Source organism: Miscanthus floridulus, chromosome 19, assembly GCF_019320115.1.
Source record: "Miscanthus floridulus cultivar M001 chromosome 19, ASM1932011v1, whole genome shotgun sequence".
NCBI classification, from domain to species: domain Eukaryota; kingdom Viridiplantae; phylum Streptophyta; class Magnoliopsida; order Poales; family Poaceae; genus Miscanthus; species Miscanthus floridulus.
The window spans coordinates 57104970-57111864 of NC_089598.1; the positions used below are offsets into that span (position 1 = coordinate 57104970).

The 6895-nt window shown below is 50.3% G+C and overlaps 1 pseudogene; it reads left to right on the forward strand.

Annotated features, from left to right (window-relative positions):
• The first annotated feature begins 480 nt into the window (after window positions 1-480).
• Window positions 481-1889, forward strand: LOC136526074 (pentatricopeptide repeat-containing protein At1g31920-like; annotated as a pseudogene).
• Window positions 1890-6895: the final 5006 nt, after the last annotated feature.

Consider the following 6895-nt stretch of genomic DNA (forward strand, 5'->3'; position numbering starts at 1 on the left):
GAACTTTTAAAATGGTTCACTGCAGGTCCATGCCATTTATTTAACCTTAAATCCAATGCATGCATGCATGCACGTCGGCTTCGGCCTCCGGTCATTGCGTCGGTGGAGCCATGCCTGCACTCGCCGCCGTCGCTTGTCTGTCGAGCGGAACAGGATCTTGACCCGGTGAACGTGACGATGCAGGCGCCGACACCCCGCGCGAGCACCCACATGAGCGGCTACAGCCCCGCGTCAACGCGCGCGCTAGCGCGAACAACCCCGTCGCGCTCCTGTAGTCCACGAACCGCTCGTCGTGGCTGGTCACGCGGATCACGGCCGCCTCCAGCTCGGGTCTCCTCAGCGCTGGCGCAACAGGTCTCGTCATGGAGCTCGCGATGCTGCAGGTGGCGCCGCCGGGGAGGAGTGGTTGTCGGACGCCGACACGACGACGTCGTCTATGGCCACACCCAAATCTAGCCTGTCTCGCCTGTGGGCAACCCCATGGCAGCCGCCATCGCTCACGTGCTCGACAACCGACGCGAGTTCCTTGCCGCGGCCACCATTGACGACCTCCTCGTCATGTCCATCAGCATGGGGACGTCACCGCCTCATGCGCAGGCTACCACTGGGCGTGCCCACAGACCCTGGTCCCCACGCCGGCGCCGCTGCCCCACCCGCCACCGGGCCTTCAGGAGCAGCATCGCGGCCAGCACGCCACCAGGCCTTCAGGAGCAGCTGTGCCTGTACGTTGACATGCTAGAGGCGGGCGTCGGGCCTGACAGCTACACGTTCCCGTTCGTACTCAAGTCGTGCGCGCAGCTCGTGGCCTTGCAAGAAGGGAGGCAGGTGACAGCTTCAGCTCACACTCGACCAAGCAGTGTGCTCTTCTACAATCGTTGACATGTGACATTTCTTTGTTTCCATTGGCAGTTGTAGGCGCACATCATGAAGCTTGGGTTCCAGTACGACGAGCACGTGCAAAACAGCTTGATCAGCTTCTATGGCAAGTGCGGCTAGCCGGCGATGGCTCGTCTGGTGTTTGACCGGGTGGAGACCGAGGAGCGGACGATGGCTTCCTAGAGCGCACTCCTCGCGGTGTACACGAAGGCCGGGCTGTGGCGCGAATGCCTCGAATTGTTCGGCGCCATGGTGCTCGATAGGTGGAGGCCCGATGAGAGCTCCATGGTCAGCGTGCTCTCGGCGTGTGCGCACCTAGGTTCCTTCGACGTCGGGCGGAGCGTCCACTACGCGCTGCTGAGGAACACCGCGAGGGTGAACACCATCATGCAGACGTCCCTGGTTGACATGTACGTCAAGTGCGGCAGCATCAAGAAGGCCACGGCGATGTTCGACGCGATGGACGGCAAGAACACGTGGATGTACAACGCCATGCTATCCGGCTTGGCGCTGCACGGGGACGGGCGAAAGGCGCTGCAGGTGTTCGACGCGATGGTCAGTGAAGGCCACGCGCCCGATGCGGCGGCCTACGTGGCGTGCTGAACGCCTGCAGCTGTGACGGTCTACTCAAGGACGGGCTACGGTGCTTCGACCGCATGCGGCTGGAGCATAAGGTCGCGCTCAACGCATAGCACTACGGCTGCATGGTGGACCTGATGGCCCACGCCGGAAGGCTGGACGACGCGCGCACGCTCATCGGGAGCATGCCCACGGGGCCGATGGACATGGCCTAGCGAAGCCTGCTGAATGCGTGCTGGATCCACGGGGATCTGGATCTCGCTGAGCGCGCACTTGAGGAGCTGAGGCGCCTCAGCGCCGCCAACGCCGGCGACTACATCATCGTCGTGGACATGCACGCTAGGGCCAAGAATTGGGCCGCTGCCGCCGCGTTCTGGACAGAGGCGGACGCCTCCCTCGGATGGAGCCCGCACACGCCGCCGCAGTGCCGGTGAGAGCCACTGAGCCTTGCGGCGTGGGCTCACGTGGGTGGGCGGGCACAGCACAGGGCAGCCACAGCCAGCCACTGCCCCACTATGACGGACGCTGGCCTTGGCTGGTCTCCACCGACGCAACGACCGGAGGCCGAAGCCGACGTGCATGCATGCATGCATTGGATTTAAGATTAAATAAATGGCATGGACCTATAGTGAACCATTTTAAAAGTTCATGGACCAAAAAATATAGTTACAAAGTTGATGGACCTAAATGATACCCCAACGAAAGTTAATGGACCCAAAAATACGGTTTTAAAGTTGATGGACCTAGATGACACCCCAATTAAAGTTAATGGACCTCCGGTGTATTTTACTCTTCAAGAAACATGGACCAAATAAGGGTATGATCTTGTTTCTCTCCCTAATTTATCCTAGTACATTCAAAACTTGGGTATAATTTGCTTTATAAGTAGCTCAAGCATCATAGGAGAGAGAGAAAGACAAAACTCTAATTACTCACTAACCAACCATTAAAACTTCAAAAAAAAATATGGAATAGCATTTTCTTACCTTCTACAACCTCTCCACCAAAGGATTTGAGACCAAAACCTTCCCCCTTAGTAGAGCAATTTTTGGGAGGTGCCCAAGGCCTCCCCACTTTTCTTTCACGGGTTGAAGTGAGTGACCCGAGGAGGAAGAAAGTGCCGCAGTTTACTTTATATGTGGGTCATTTGTAGGGGCGGCTGGTGATTGAGCCGCCCCTACAAATCAGAGGTATTTATACGAGGGCATTTGTAAGGGCGGCTCAATCACCAGCCGCCCCTACAAATAGCAACGCCGAGGCGGCTGGTGAGTGAGTCGCCCCTACAAATCAGACCTATTTGTAGGGACGGCTCATATCACCAGCCGCCCCTGCTGTTCTATTTGTAGGGGCGGCTGGTGTCTGGGCTTCCGAGCACGTCACTGTAGAGGCGGCTCCATCACCAGCCGTCCCTACAAAAAAATTTGTTCCATTGCTACAAATCTTTTTTTTTTTCATGTAGTGATCAACACGACTTAAATTAGTTGGATCGTGAAGACTAACCATGGACTGAAGTTAGTGGTCTTGCCATTAGGTACATCTGAGCTTGGTGGTAGATCGAGGTCGTAGATCTTGACATAGCACCGGCTCCTAGACCTACACCTAGGGTTCTCGCCTAGCACATGACAGCACGTGTCATCGGTGGGGAAGAGAATGCAGCGGATCCTGTGCCTTTAATTAATTTCTTATAGGATAGGATCTTATGAGATAGGCTTACCTAGGAAGATCGCAATTGTGTTGGCTTTGGCTCTCGCGACTAAAGATTCTACATTTGGCATGGTATGATTTAGGGTCACAAGAGTAACTCCAGCAAAGTCCCTAACCTATTTTTAAGCGCTGTTATCTATATTTATATCTATATCTATACCTAATATAATAATAAATGGGTAAAATTTCTACGAATTTTTTTTCTACCTATACCTTTCCGTATTTTTTTTCTATCCATCCCGTGTTCATGCTTTGCCTTCCACTCGCTCCATCCCCGTGTCTCGTTCCGTGTTCGTGTTTCTTTTTTTTTCAGCGTTTTAATTTTCCATATATGCGTCGGGCTGCGGCGAAGTGAAGTCCGATGGTGCTGCGTCGGGCCGTGACACCTAGAAGGCCGATGGCACCACGTCGGGCCGCAGCAGGTTGACGCCTGACGGCGCCTTGTGCTGAGGCGAAGCTGCAGCAGGAAAATTGAGGCGGCAGGCCACAGCAGTGCTACTCGATCAATTTTCTCGTTGTCGATCAAAGCCTGTTCGCTTGCTCGTAAATAATCGTAAATTTCTAGCTGGAAATAGTGTTTTTCTCTCACACCAAACTAGCCAGCAATAAATAATCTACGATACGATACGGTCTCCCGAACAGGCTGCAAGTGAACATGCTACTCCATCGATTCTTGGGCGCATGCATCGGGCAAATTTGCAGTCAACCGAACTAGCCAATTGGGAAGTGGGTGCAGGCAACCAGTGCCATTCTTTTCTTTAAAATACCCGGCTTGCCGATGGCACCGGAGGAACTAGAAACTTTTGCACCCAGCTCAGATTTGAGGGCATTATTTCAGACTTTTCTTACCATAGTTTGATACCGTGAGGAGCAAATGTGGCAGTAGTGGCACGAGAGGAATAAAAATTTTAAGGCACTAATGACCGATAAACTTTTTTAATGGCTCATAGAAATTTCGAACTTTTATAATGGTACAGAACGAAGAGATTCTAAAAAAAATAGTGAAGCCACTACAGAGTCTACACCGAATGAGCGAATAATAAACAAAATAAGAACGCGAAAGTTGATGGCAAAATCCATGGAAAATTGGCTACTATTTCCACGATTTCTATATCTATATATCTACCTGTACCTAATAATATTGAGAGTTTGGAGCTACAAAACCACACATATCATGGTCTTGTTAGGGCGTGCATGTAGATGTGTGTCTCATATTACAGGCTTTCACCTTTCTTAAATCACACCACAACAGGTACACATAATAGCCATCTATTTAAATTGAGGAAATCTCTTATCAATTTCTCATACATGATTAATCTTTTATTGCTCTAGCATTTATTATAGGTCTCGAATTTTTTTAATTCAAGATTGGGTAAAGCTTAATTGAATCTAAAAAAGCTGTTTCATTCTCATTAGCATGAACACCATACAATAACTTATGCATCCCGTTGCAACGTACGGGCATGTTTGCTAGTAGAAAAAAATATCCACTTCAATAGAGTCCCTACTCAGTCCTTCAAAAGCAGAAGGCCCTCAAATCTGTAGAAAATTAGAGAAAACATCTCACACCCTTTGGGTTGGGTGACCTTTAATTCAAATATATATAGCTGGTACAGCTTGGCTTACAAGTCAAGATGTGTTACAACATGTAAACAATGGTTTTTTTTTTACGAAAAGGACAAAGTTCAACAAACATGACTATAATCATCAAGCACCACGGACAAGAGGAGAACGGGAGAATGAGCGCCTCCCCCTCCCCCTCCCCCACCTCCCTCTGCCCCCTCCATCTCCGGTGATAGATCACGGTGCTGATCCCCCCTGAAGATGGTGGGCCTCTAGGACCTCGACTTCCAACCTGGCCTAGAAGTTGAGGATCTCATCTCTCGCCGTTTGAACTGCTCGGTTAGTCTCCCTCCTTTCTCCTCGTCCGATGGTTTCTTTCTGGTCGCTAGCATCGTGTGGTCCGCTGTTAGGCTGAACATGGATTCAGTCAGCCTCCTCCTTCAATCTTGCATTGGAGGAGTTGCTAAGGATCCTAGTCATTCATCTCTCAGGTTGGATCTACCGCTTCTCTCTCTCTCGCAAGGAAGCTGGATTTCTCATTTAGAAAATCAGAGACTTCGTTTGCAAGATCTGTGTAGTCTTTTTCTTGCTTTGGGGAAATGGAGGTCCAAATTGGAGGAAAGATCTTGATCTCTGGCATCAAGAGCAAGAGGCAGAATGGACAACAATTGGTTCCAAATCACATAAATCTTATGCTAATGCAGTTTGTAATCCTCCTCGCTCAGTGTTCTTGCGTCTCAACTATCCTAAAAATTAACAGTGGAATTTTTTGGACCCTTCCCGCAAATTTCCCCCGTTTCTGATCCTCCCAATTCCCTGGGGGTTTCAGAAGCATGCTATCGAGCTTTAGAGAACTCAAAAGTGTGTTCTTCGCTGGGTGATCAAGAAGGGAGCGGCAATCTCGCCGGGCCACATTGTAGTAACGCCACCCAGCCCATCTAATCCAAATTCAAATTCAAAAGCTCCCTTGTTGGGCTCTCATCCCACCACAGCCTCCTTTGGGCCCCTGAGGCATAGCCCCAGTGCTATCGCTACCTGACTGATGGTCACATAAAGGGAACTTGCGCCAATTTAGTTAGGTGTAAAATTTGCTTCAATTATGGGCATACATCGATCATCTACCTGGCTAAGGCCCGAAACTCTTGGAATTACAGGCCCATCAGTCACCTAGAAGCAGGCAAAGCATCGCTTGGAAAGTCTCTTATACACCTGGAAGTCGCTCCCCAATCAACGAACCCGCCTAGCATAGATGATCCTTCCCCCTCCACACCAACAGTGAAAACCCCAACCTCATCGCCTCTATCGATCACCATGGCAAACTTCCCTACTGATCCGCGCCCCCACCTTTCGCTCGGGTTCGCCCTGGAGGATCCCCCTCTTTGACCACCACTGAGGCATGAAGTTTGCATCGTTGGATGCTACACCCTCAGCAATTAGGACCTGGCGATTGTGAAGTTGGAGCCACCGGTCCACAAGGACGACTTCAATGTCCTTGCAACAGAACTTAGGAAGTTCTTCAAAGATATCCATCATGTGTTGCGTGTAGTAGAGATTCAGCATTGCCCTTTTGGTGATTCTTTTGTTCGCTTTGGCAGTCCTAGGGAAAGAGAAAAGTTCTTAGGCCCAGTTTTTAGCTTTGGATCATACTCCATGATAGTCATTAAGCATGATGAGGCAGTGAATGCTAGATCCTTTGATCTGGATAAGAAAGCCTAGGTGATGTTAGTTGGGTTCCTAAAGGATTTGAGGAATACAACAACCATCGCTAAGCAGTCTCTATGTTTGGCATCCTCATCCATTGGCATGATTCCAAAAATTTGGCTAGGGTAGTGGTCAAGGTCGACTTGAATGATGATGCCAAAATCCTAGACTTCGTCAAGGTCAATCCTGGTCAACCTCAGAAAGGGAGATCCTAGACGGTACCATACTTTGCTTTAAAGAAGAAGAGCATCCCAGAACTGCCAGGAAGAAGCATTTGTGACGCATGGCACCCTACACCCATTGCTAGAGCTCGAGTGTCACTAGAAGGACAGCCCGCCCACGTCAGTGGAAGCCACCACCACAATCAGCCTGTTCATAGAGGATGGGGCTCAGACCCTCGTCGCCATCACAGACTCAACTCGGAAGGCCACTATAAGAAAAATGGACCATCGACCCATTTAGTTTAGATTTT